The following is a 13,233-nucleotide window of genomic DNA, read 5'->3' as shown; positions in this document are numbered from 1 at the left end:
CGAGCTCCGAGGTCAACACTGTGTTGTCTGGCTACTGATTCAGGCTGCACACAGAGGTTGGTAATTAACCACAACTTCCTGGTCAGGTTCTTAATACAGGCCTGCAGCAGGGCTGGATTTTCTTTTTTGGTAACTAGTCCATTGGGAAAGAATGGGGAATCTGAAAGCTGAGTGCAGGATTAGCTCACTGGGCTTGAATAAAAACACAAACACCAATCTGTCCTCTATGTGTATGGAAGTCACCTTCCCAGCCTCAAGCGACCAAGAGCAGGACAGGCTGTGCAGCTGAAGAAACGTCACTAGGAGCAGGGGCCATCTTTGACCCAATGGAACCCTCTTATTTTCTCTTGCATAAGGTGCTGGTCACAGTTCATTTTTCCTGTGAAAAGAATTTGGGTGTGTTGTGCAGAGGGCAGCACCTGCTTCTCAATGCTGACCACTAACCAAGATCCCTCAGGGGTGGTGCAGAAGGTGTCAGTTTGCAGACCACCCAGAGGCAGACACTTCACCTGCAAGGCTTCTTCTTACAGTGTAGAAGCCCAGCATTCTCCTCAGGCCTGTCATAATGACATGCATTTTGCCATTTACTGATAAAATGCAAGGTCCCCACACTGAAAACTGCAGTTAGGGTCAGCTAGCAATTACCCCAGGAGGTGACTGGTGCACAGCACCTATAAATCAATTAGCTGAGACGTAACCAATCAGCATCACCCAGGAAAACAGGTGCAGCTTTAGAAGGGGTTGAATTCCAAAAGGGAATCCTCAGATAAAGGTGCAAGAAAGCAAACTGAATGTACTCATATATCAAAGTCGCAGGAAAACATCTCCACTGTATGTCAACTCCCCCAACCCAGACGTGAGGTATGGGATTTCCCGATAACCTAGCCAAATTTCACATTTAGTGCCAGGAAATCCTCCTGACTGCCAGCCATTGAGAGGTTAGAGAGATTAGGGTTTACATTAGATGTTTATTACTCCAGTATCACTTCCTCAGAACATTAATGGGTCATCTAATCCAAAGAGGGCAATGAGCAATTCCCCTAATAAAGCCTTTGCAAACCTTTCGTGACAAGCCTTCCTTGTTTAGATTTTAAAAGCCTGGCCATGAAGTCTGATTGTTCCTGTAGCTCCGTGATTTCCTGTGATTTAAGTGTTAGGTGGCTTGTCTGCTGTTTGGTACTGGGTGTGTTCCTTAACAGGTTCTCAGCCACAACAACAGTTGTAGACAAGACTGATACCAAGAGTCTCTCCTGTGGAGCTGCCTTAGACTGCTGGAGCTGTATAAATCATGGAGGAGAAAACATATTTCATTGTGGGAGCTCACTATGTAGACAACATACATTTAAAAGCACCCCCTACACACACACACACACACACACACTCCTGCAAATTGTAGTTTTCTCAAGGAGCTACAATTCCCAGCAGACGCTCCCATAATTCTTTCTAGGGATAGAGGTATGTGCTTTACATGCATGGTGTGCCCCCACCCTAATTGGTAAACTCTTCTCATACCCCTCCCAAGTGTTCCTATTTTCCAGGGACAGTCTCTGAATTATGAAAGCCATCCCAGATTCTGATTTGATCCCAGAATGTCCCTCTTTCCCCCGCCACTGCCACTGCTGCTAAGCTTGCGGAGGAGGATGAGCTGCCACTTGTCCCAAGCAATGGTGGCTGTGGCTGCAGCAACTACAGTTAGCATCCCGTTGCCTCTCCATGGCCACTGCTGCTGTTCATACAAGGCCAATGTGTTTAAAATACCCTTGTCCAAAACCAAGACTGAAGCTGAGATCTCTCAGTGTCCAATGTCATGCCATAGATCAGATTCTGTACTGCCCGTGGTTACACAGCTCCATCCCCAGCCAGACTTTTAGCTTAGTGGGCAAAGAAATGTGCAAGTGTGGAAGAGATTGTGGAATGAAGCTTCTGACAACCGATGCTTTAGTATTAACGGCACAGAACAGATTAACTTTTCCTGACTGCACTGAGAAGCCACAGATATTTTAATGGAATATTAGCAGCTTTGCATCTAATTACTTCCAAACCTCCCAGCACTCTCCCTTGCATACACACACATACACATTAGGTCACACATTTTGCTCCCAGTTAATTATTTTCTATTTTGGTATGGTCTAAGGCGAGAAAAAGCTGATGGGTTTGCTGGGAAATGTTGAAGCTATTTTTATGTATTTCTCTTGCTCTCCGCAGTGGCTCCTGCTCCCTGGAAACAACCTTGAAGGACTTCCAGGCACCTGGTGCCTCTGATTTCAGCTATTTAAAAGCTGGCAGCTCGGCTGAACGTCCCGTAATGATGCCCCATCCAGTTCCATTCGCCCAAGGAAAGCATTCATGTTCTGCAACCAGTAGTAGTAATTTATTAGTATATTCTGCCCTTCAAGATCTCAGGGCGCTTCACAAGATAAAAACACAAGGTAAAAGCACAAATAAATAGTTTGAATAAAAACAACAAAACAATAATGCCCCCTCCCACAAACACATTTAAAAGGCTGTAGAATATTAATCAGCCTTGTACAGGGGTAGGCAACCTAAGGCTCATGGGCCACAAGCGGCCCACGGGGGTCATTTAACCGGCCCACAAGCCACTCCTGAACCGAGCTGCCCGCTGAACAAGTCCCCACACACTGTGCTAAACCGGCACAGCACGATGCGGGGACTCAGGTCTGTGCAGACGCCAGAAATCGTGGGCAATCCGGCCCACCGACGGATCTCCGCTGGAGGTAAACCTTGCTGACCCCTGGCCTTGTATAACCAAAAAATACAAATACATAATACAAATTAACATATAATGCTTAAGAACAATTTAAAACATCCCCACAAATAAACAACATCCACCCAAGTTAAAACCCCGTCCCCATTAAAACGATAGTTTTAGCACAAGAGGGCTGGCTCATGTCCTCATTCCACTCCCAAATGCTGCCCCCTGACTTGCCAGTTTTCTTGACTTCTACCTGCTCACCTGGGTGCCTGTTCCTGCCTTGATTCTGCCTGCACTTCCTCCTACCAAGACCTGAATCTCAGAGTCCTATCCCATGAAAGCAAGCGCTTCTGTTTGTGTGTGAGAGCAAATGTGCTCATAAGAGGATCAGGTACTCCCAATAATTGCCATGTAGATATTGATCCTTCACACACACCCACACCCACCCCCGTTATGTACTGAAGTTCTCACCCTGGGCCAGCAGAGGGATACAGTAGATAGTTATGCAAATGAAGGATCGAAAGTGACGTTCAGTGATTGGATAGTTTTAGAAAGTTGTTACAGTAACGAGGTACTGGAGCTCTATATAAGCAGGCTGACTGAGCCCTTCAGTTCAGTTCTGTTTCAGCTTACAAATAAAGAGCTGCTTTGGAAGAATTTCTTTGTCGTCTGATATGTTCACCCACAACTTAACACCCCCCCCCAAAAAAAAAATTGTATCTGGAAGTGCACATTTAATATTGCTTTTGCAATTAATGTTTGTGCAATCCATAAGAGTGTTCTTTTATTTTAAAAACCTGTTAAAATACAGCCAACAGTTAATTGAATTGCAGTGGAACGTTCTGAATAAAAATGCCAACTTTTTTTTCTGTCTCTACTCCTATGTCTGACCCAGAAATCTAGCAAGTGAAAGCTTTCCTCATAGTTTTATCTCCATGCCAGGAAATGCTTCACCTACTTCCTATGAGCATGCCAGGCTGCTAAAGGAATTGAGACAGCCAGGCAGGAATATTCTAAAACCTGGCAACCCGTTTTTCTGAATCAAATAACTAAATGGCTCTAGGGAGGGAAAGCTGTTGGCTTTACATGTTTCTCCAGCATAGTGTAGCTTTAGGTAAAATGCAGCAAAACATCTGAGAATAACCGGGGAAATGTCAAGAAGTCAAACAGCCTAAAATAGAAAAGGGTTTGGAGGTCAGGACAATTTCAGTGAGCATATAAATCCCTCTGACGTAGATAAGAGCTATGCACAAGGCAAAGAGAAAAGCAGGACACTGAGCCTCAAAATATTGAGCTCTGGGAACTCTCTGTGAATGTTGTTCTCTGGGCTCAAAGTCTCTTCTGGGCATATCCTGTTTAGGTTAAATATTTGGAGCAGGGATGCAGAACCTGTAACCCTCCAGATGTTGTTGGACTTGTGACTCCCATCCTGGTTGACCATCCTGACTGTTGGAGTCCAACAACATCTGGAGGGTTATAGGTTAGGCCCCACCCCCGTCTAAGTGGCTGGGTTTTAGGAGCAACTTGTCAATGCAGAGCCAGCTCACCCATTAGGTGGGGTGAAGCAGCTGCCTCAGGCAGTGGAAGTACAAGAGGCAGCACCATTCTTGCCCCACCACTTCCACCACCACTGGAACATCCCCCCCCCTCAAGTGAGTTCCAATGACAGGCAAGTGTTCTGGTATGCAGCATTGCTCCTCATCTTCCTTGCCCCTGGGGCAGAGAAGTCAAGCACCAAGGTCTTGTGGAATGTTCCCTGCTCTTGCAGAATTCAACAAGAGGGGGCAGTTTTCGGCACACAGTGGAAGGGGGGAGCACAGCGGCAGGGAGGAAGCACATTCCCATTTCACCTCACCTTGTTAATATAGAGCTTTTATTGTCATATATTTTTGAGGGCTGAGATAGTTGAATTCATTTTTTAAAAAAACCTTATAGAGGCAATGTCAGTAAGAATAAACCTACCGAGAAAATGTCATACAGCAAACTGTTGCTGGCAACACAGAACCAAAAATGAAAGTGCAGAGCCTGAGAGGGGTGTCAAGCACTTCTTTGCATGGCAAACCAAGAGGGCCAATATACAGTACATTAGTAGGGCTTGTCTGTGTTTGAGCATTATTTAGCTGTTAATCCGCTCCCCCACCTTCAAATTAGGCCAGTCATCTACACCCGCACATGCTTGGATTTGTATGTCAGGAGCTAGTTGGGTCTTCCTCATTCATACCAGTAGGGGTTACCTTTTGTGTATGTCCCCATCTTCTAATTTCTTTATTATATTATGCTGATTATGTACCAACAGGGCATGCACATCAATAGCTGTGCAGGCACCTTAAAAAATAAAACCCTGCCCAGGAAGTGCACAAAAGCACAGAGTCAGGCAATTGTAAATTCTCAGCACAATCATATGGAGTGGTTTGCTTTGCATTTTTCTGATTTCATGCAAATCTGAGGGATCAAGGGTGAGCTCCTTCATTTAGGAGAGCACTGCATATTGTTACAAGCACAGCCAGAAAAGCAATGGAAGCATTGAGGAAGTAGTGGCAGAAAGTGATGTCTAAGACATCCACTCCACACACAACCCCCCCCCAAATAATCTGTGACCCTCAAGTGCAGAAGTTTAGAGATCAATTTCTCTCAATTTATTGGATAATTTCAATATTGGGTAACCCCAAATTCACAGTGGAGAATCAACAATATTGGTGTTGTTTGAAGATAATGATTTGTGGACTATGCAAATTAAATGGAAATGCAAAGACACAATGAACGCATAGTGAACTCTGGGGTGGACCAGCCCCTAGTCTTCCAAATGAGGAATAACCAGGGAACAAACAGCAGAAATGAGAAGTGCAAGTCTTTCTAGAAGCCATAAAGTTTTCTTTTAATTTCTCTGCAACATAATATTCTGATTTGAGCAGCAGCCTTAGTAGTACAGAGGCAAGGCAAGTTTCAGTAGCACCCTGAAGAACTCTGTGCAGGGCTCAGACTGGAGAATTTGGAAGAGCAGAGCTCAAATGTTGCTTCAGCAACAGTCGTTCTCAGACTGAGCCTTAAACAGTTCTACTGTAGAACTGTAGAACTGTTTAAGGCTGTAGAACTACTGTAGAACTGTTTTGGCACCACTTTTCAGTGAGGCGCTTCTTCATTTCAAGGGGCGCTACTGCCTTTAGTTGTCATTGACTCCCACTGAGTTGGGGCTACTATGGTTCCACTGAAATCTTTTCAGCCTGAGGACCACATTCCTTCTGGGGGTGGCATATCAGTGGTGGGCAGGACTGCAGCAAAAAGCAAGAGAGCAAGATTCTCTGAATGAGCAAAGCAACCGTTGTGACTTTGACTTTGCAAAAGCCAGGGGTTTAGAAGCACACATGCACACACCTTTTCACCAAGACAAGAAAGAGGCAATATCACAGTTTGAGGACACATTTCAGGCAGCCAAAAGCACCTGGGCTAGTGGCGCAGGACTGGAGAAGGCTGTGACTTCCAATTCAGTACACAAAATTGACAAGATAAAATCATCCCATTGTAACTTAACCACAAACTTAATGCCCAAAAAGAATTTGATTTTTAAAATAATGTATGTGTGTTGCATTTATTAGTGACCCACTACCCAAGGTTGTATAGAAAATGCACAGCATAAAATAGACTAAAATAATAATAAGATCAACCAGTAGCAGCACAAAAATACAAAAACGCCAAATGACATCAGGGAAAATATCAACACAATTTAACAAAAATTATATAATCCAGCAGCTAGCAGAAATCCACACAGAGCTAAAGCCATCAGCCTAAAACAGTGAAATGCAGATAAGTAACTGTCCTTGACAGAGTGAGGGACTTTACCTGGTGCTGAAAATTTGGTGCCAGGTTAGCCATTCTGGGGAGGGTATTCCATAACCAGGAACTACCTCTCAAAATTACTCAAATTCTCTTTGCCACTTTTCATATGTTAGCTTATGGGGGTACTGGGAAAAGGGCAACTGATGATCTCAGGATCCAGGTAGGTACATACAAAATTCAATCACGCAGAGGCAATGAATAGGACAGTTTTGAAAGCTGGTTCCAAAACAGGAATGTTCCTGACAAACAAAATATTAATGTGGAGGCTGGGGGGGGGGGGAGAATTAAAGAAAGAAACATACCAACAACCCAGACTTTGACTCTTCATCCCACAGCTCATAGAAACTGATTCACCGGCATTACTTATATTGTGAACAAATGCAGAGAGGGATGAACAGCCCCGTTTGAAAAGTCATTGAAATTCAGCTGCTGCCTTTTGAAGCCATAATCTCAGGACTCTTGCCAGTTTCAACCTCCTGATGCTAACAGGAACACCCACTATTGCCTGGCAAGAAAGATAATACACACAGACACACAAATAATTGTTCCGTTTACATACACTTAAAACAACATATGAGAAGTTTTCCCTTACTGGGTTTGTATAACTATTCCAATCACCTAAAATGTATTTCTTAAAATAAAAAAGTAGTTCAAAGCTTTAAGCTTCTTAAATAGAGCTTGACATATTCCCATGATATCAAAGAGCAAGATGACTACAAAAATACCCAACTGTAGTTGCTATATTTAAACTGTTTTATTCTATCAGAGAAATGCAGCTTTACCATCTTCTATTTTTTATGCAATTGCAGGCAATGGTTATAGGCTGCCAGACGGCAACCCAGGCCTACAGCTTTCTAATTTAGCCTCCCAGTTAATTACCCAGACCCAGACTAGTGTCAGTGGTTGGCATAGCAGGGCAGCTGCACCCCCCTCCACTGGCACAAGCCTCCTCCACTGATGGCAGCCCTTTTGAATGTGGTGCTGGAAAGCAGTGGCCTTCTTACTGCTCCTGTTTTGCTACCATAGCCTACTTACCTACCTGTGAGATGGGATTCATAGGTTCATGGAAGATAAGGCTATCAATGGCTATTAGTCATGGTGGCTATGTACTAAGGCAGCAGCCTGCCGCTGAATACCAGTTGTTGGAGAACAACAGTGAGTGAGAGCTCTTGCACTCCTGTTCTACTGATGGGCTTCCCATTGCCACCTGGTCGGCCAGCAGCATAACAGGATGTTGGAGTGCATGGGCTTCTGGTCTGATCCAACAGGGCTCTTCTGATGTCCTTATGTTCCCTGGGCAATTTGAGCAACTCTTGCTGCTCCATCCACTCTTCACTGTCACTATCTGCTTCTGCCCCACTGTGGAGAATGGGCTCAGAGGGGAGGGGCAGGTGTCAGTTGGTTAAGTCCAGAGTCCTAAATTACCTAACTACCGAGGAGGTAGGAAAGTGGGTGGGTGGCAGCTGCTGTGAGTGGGCCCAACGTTACTCGGGTACATGAGAGCCCACAAAAACAATCAAAATCAGGAGCTGGTAATGGATTCCTCCAACAGCTTTCTGCTCTCTCCTCCTTCACTTGCTGAGATAGCACCAAATCCTACTTGTCACAGCAACCAGTGGAAGAGACCTGTTTGCGTGCACATGGCCTAAAATGTAGGAGTAATAGATTAGTTTCCTCTACCACCATTTCACCATCTATGTTTTACTCAACAGGAAAGTTAAAATAGTTTTCCGCTCACATTCTTTCACTGCTGAGTTATGGGATAATTGGTAACTTGATTTCTGTGAGCAGTTATGACAACAGCAACAAACACTGAGAGTCACAGTAGTCTGGTCATATAGTGTCTGAATTGAACTCCACAGCTTAAGAACTGTAGCTAAACTTGGATTAAAACATAATGGAACTACCTGGTTTCAACCTGGATGGCAGTGGACACTTAAGTATATCCCTGTTTATCCATCTGCACACATACAACAGTCTAAGCTATTGTCTGATGGAGAGAAGGTTGAATATTGTCTGCATCTATATGGATGGGGCCCAAACCTGAAATAGAAAGGGCATTGCAGGTCAGCATTTGGATGAACTGGCTGAACTGCATGGGGATTTTGAACGGCACCCTCCTGTGCTTTGCTTAACTCCAGCCAAAGCCATTAAACACTGGCCTGACATTTGAGCATCAAAGAGAACTCCATTGTCACACATATTAAGGACAGCCACCAGCATAACTAACAAATCTGCCACCTTACATAATGCGGGGTGAGTGCATGATGATTTCAAGCAGATGTCCTTCTTGAGACCAAATCCCATTTATGCTTTCATTCATTTTTAAAAAATGTTTTATCCACTAACACATTGTGGCAACGAAGATGGAAGCCCTGATTCATTCTGTATCTACAAATTCTCCAGTACTTCAGTGCTGGGGCCTGAAACAAGCCACACTCTGAACTGAAATGCCTTCCTCCTAATGCCAGATGATTGCAACTCTTTGCTAGTGAAATACCCACCATGATGATGGGCAGGATGTATGCAGAGGGAAAGCTTTTGCATTGCAAAGACCGGAGTGGGAGTGGAGGATGTCCTCTGTCTAAATACCAAAATGAATCTGTATCAGTACCTGAACCAAACCAGACTTTCTCCACAAAGGAGAAGCAGAACCTGACTTTGAGTGCACAGATGGGGACCCTGGGAAGTTAACAACTCCTAAGAAATAACTGAATTATTCCTCTCTTGAGGAGGCTGCAATAATGAGGAACCAAATGTTTCCTTGTGCTAAAACCCCAAACTGTTTGGAAGACTGAAACCTCGCTGTCCTCAGTCCTGCTTGGGAAGAGGAGGTAAGTACTAGTGCATGCTCTGGATCAGAGCCCCACGGAGATGCCGGAAGAGGCAGAGCCAGGTCTACTGTAAAACTATCAGTTACTGATTGCAAATTGTTGGTGCAACAGCTGTGAGAGGGAGGTCCCCTTCCAGATCCTGCTGGACAGCTCCTTGGCTGCTCCAACTCCTGTCCCAAAACTTTCTCCTTTGGCACCACTCAGGTTTGGAGGAAATGGAAATTTACACCCCATGGCAGCCTTCACTAATCTGATGCTCTCCAGATGCTCTCAGGATGTTTCGGACTACAAACTCCCATGATCCTCAGGTAGCACTGCTGGAACGGATGGGAGTTGTAGTCCAATATATAGCCTGTCAGGGACGCGGGTGGCACTGTGGGTTAAACCACAGAGCCTAGGACTTGCCGATCAGAAGGTCGGCGGTTCGAATCCCCACCACAGGGTGAGCTCCCGTTGCTCGGTCCCTGCTCCTGCCAACCTAGCAGTTCGAAAGCACGTCAAAGTGAAAGTAGATAAATAGGTACCGCTCCGGCGGGAAGGTAAATGGTGTTTCCGTGCACTGCTCTGGTTTGCCAGAAGCGGCTTAGTCATGCTGGCCACATGACCCGGAAGCTATACGTCGGCTCCCTCGGCCAATAAAGCGAGATGAGCACCGCAACCCCAGAGTCGGCCACGACTGGACCTAATGGTCAGGGGTGCCTTTACCTTTATATAGCCTGTCAGAGAGGGTTGGGTCATCTAGTGTCAGAACAGAAAGCAATGCTACCCTCATTGACCTCATGCACAGCTTTTTCTCCATAGGAGAAGATAACAAGCAATTAACTTATAAAGGACAAAACAATGGGATCATTTTCCATCCATTATGAATCAAGAATGCTTCTGTCTGACTCCCTATCCTCTTTCACAGGTCCCATATTGAATCTGTGTTTAGGTGAACCTATGACAGAATGTTGGGGTCTGGTTCTAATACAGATAGATGAAGAAGGAATATCAGGTCAATAGACTAGAATAGTATAATCCAAAGTGGAAGGTACTTGTGTGTATATTTTAGTATTCAGGGCTGATTAATATTCTGTCCAGTGAGCTACATTTTGTAATTATTATTATTATTTCTTACACATTTGATATAATAAAAAATAAAACCAAGATAAAACTAAACAGAAAAGCTAAAAGCATTTATATGCATAAAAGGCAATTTAACACATCCATCCATTAGTGGAGGCCACAAAATCTAAAACACTCCAAGTTAAAGGCCAAAAGCCTGTATGAAAAGAAACATTTTTGCCTGGCACCTAAAAGTAACATATTTGGTCGTAATGGAATGGACAATTATACTAAGTACCATTAGCCAATATATTGTATTTTCATAGGAGGGAGGGAGAGAGAGAGAGAGAGAGAGAGAGAGAGAGAGAGAGAATGTGTGTGTGTGTGTGTGTGTGTGTGTGCATTTATTCAATTTCTTTCATGCCTTCATATATCCAGCACCATTAACATTTGCAGAATAAGAGAAGTGGAAAAACCCTTGCACTATAGGTCTTTCTCACAAACTATATTTGTATTGTGAGGGAGACAAAAAAGGGGGGGGAGAAAGGATAAGTGAAGTTTCACACAGAGAGTAGATGAGAAATTGAGTTAAATTTTAGACATAATTTTGGATCAGGATGAGAATTATGAGATTAGGCCAAAGGTTTAATGAAAGAGGTAAATCCTGCTGAGGAACCTAAAGCAGGACAGTTGTGGGGGTCTGGATATGGCTACCATGAAACAGGGACAATCTGTACATGCTCAGTGTAACTCTTTGCCTTATTATTACTTCACATGAGCTGGATGCTGAGCTTTCAGGTATCCTGATTCAAAGCCTTCATAATCTCTATTAAAATATTCAGGATTACTTTAGAGGTGAAAGGATATCTTGCAGCATGAGTGACGGCCAACTTCATCAGATTAATGAACAGGGATTTTATTCCATTAAAGCCAACAGGATTTCACTGAGAATTAATTTGACCTCTTGCGGTGCTGCCTTTCTTGCCAAGGTCCCACTCTGCATTCACACTGCAATCTCAGCTCCTCCGGAGCAGAGAATTCGTATGTGTTGGTCTCCCTTTTAGTTACATTTTTCTGTAGCTTGCTCCAGCTCAAAAATTAATCTGCCTGAAGCTTTCATGCTTCCACAGTTTACAATCAGCTTTGATGCCTTCTCACAGACAGGCCAAAATAACTTGCTTGCCAGTGAAGAGAGATAAATTGGTCAAGAAAACACCATGCGTTTCCAAATTATTATCCCTTCAGGAGAGCCTGATGCTCTCATCTAAATTCCACAGAGGTAAACAGGGGCAGGGAGTAATATTTCAATGTTGGTTTTAAGGGACAGAATTAGCCTATTTGTAGACCTGGCCACACTTTGATTGCATCTGCATAGATAGTTCATTCTTCTTTCAAGGTTCTAGCTCCTTTCCGGCAAGAGAAGTACTAATTTTAACTCCTACCTGATAAAATGTGTGACCCATCATGCCCTCTCAGACAAGCTTTTATCACTGGATGATAAATCTGGTCAAAAATCTAGGGAAGCATTTTGTACTAATAAGCAGTTTTTCAGAAGGAGCAGAATTTCCTGTTCTAGTACTGCCTTGGTGTGCATACTTTTGCTGGTTAAAAAACATTAGGGGGCAGAAAGAAGGGGTTGATGCGTATTCTCCAACATTTGACGAATGCCAACAGCACTTGTTTTATATTAAGATAGCCTATCATGTAGTGCCTTCAAGATGTTGTTAGACTCCAACTCTCATTAGTCCCAGACAGCATGGCCAGTGGTCAGCGATAAACAGAAGCTGTAGTCCAACAACATCTAGAGGACACCACTGGCACCAAGTTTTATAGTATATATCAATACGCAAGGGTGGGAAACGCAAGAGCTATTCTTCCTCCCAAATTGTAATCTGATATCCCAAATATAATTTGCTAAAATAATAATAATCTATTTCTTTGCTGTTCATTTGGACACTTAAAATATCATAACCAAATTTTGTATGATGGTTCCTGAGATCAAGTTTTTGTCTATGTTTGGATACAATTAGATGCTATTTTGAATCAAGATGGTGGACTGAACCGTTCAAAATTGCACTTTCTTTTTTAACTTCTTACAGTCCTAAGCAATGCCAAGTACAAGGCAACTAGTAGTAAATAAATAATGTTGGTGCCACCTGTTTGAGGTTGAGGCATGGTCCTCTTGTGTGTTCCAACAATACTTACTGAAGACTGATGATCTTAAACAGCATAATGCACAGTTGAAATGCCTGGGAGTTTGACCTTAAATAGATCAAATCAAAGCACTTTCAGCTCAGGCACACTGGAATCTGTTTTATAACAAGTCAGAATCCAGTCCTGTCTACTATCAGCTAACAGCTAGGCAGCAGGGGAAAGACTGCCCATCTCGGAAGACCAAGAAACATTGGAAAGGGATATTGATTGTGGGATATCCTCCCTTTGAAAATCCACTGGGCCTCTTCTGTGTCAGAGTTGCGTTTTTTATTTCACAAAGCCTTCAATTTTGTATTCCATCCTTCCTCTCTCCTCCCCCCCCCCAATGATTTTGATCGGTTTTTAATCTGCTGTTTTTTATTTGCTTCTATCTGTGGTCCTTTCAAATAGTTTGCTGCAGTTTATACGACTGCTTATATGTTCCTTGCCTCAACTGCTTTTAATCCTGTCAACTGTTTTTCAGGTCTGCAGGCATAAAAGGGTGGGGTTGAGGGGATAAGAGTCATTAATCAAATCAACAATAGCGACTGTATTTCAGGCAAGACTTCGTGAGGCGAACATGCCAAGGAGGGTGAAAAGCATGTTGTATATTAA

General features: G+C 43.6%; 1 long non-coding RNA gene across 5 annotated transcripts; it reads right to left on the bottom strand.

The window, feature by feature from the left end:
* Positions 1–5,563: 5,563 nt before the first annotated feature.
* Positions 5,564–13,203, bottom strand: LOC310667205. 5 transcript variants are annotated; one of them, XR_014506201.1, is made up of 4 exons: positions 12,631–12,748; positions 7,755–7,906; positions 6,850–7,052; positions 5,564–5,982 (listed from the first exon to the last, which is right to left on the bottom strand). It is a non-coding gene; the product is annotated as an uncharacterized lncRNA (long non-coding RNA). The 5 variants fall into 5 exon arrangements; XR_014506199.1 differs by lacking the exons at positions 7,755–7,906; positions 12,631–12,748 and adding exons at positions 8,455–8,590; positions 13,068–13,203 and having other exon boundaries at positions 5,845–5,982; XR_014506202.1 differs by having other exon boundaries at positions 5,845–5,982; positions 7,583–7,906.
* Positions 13,204–13,233: the final 30 nt, after the last annotated feature.

This window comes from Podarcis tiliguerta (genome assembly GCF_965153285.1).
Source record: "Podarcis tiliguerta genome assembly, chromosome: 16".
Classification (NCBI taxonomy): Eukaryota; Metazoa; Chordata; class Lepidosauria; order Squamata; family Lacertidae; genus Podarcis; species Podarcis tiliguerta.
This window is presented reverse-complemented; position numbering and strand designations above follow the sequence as displayed.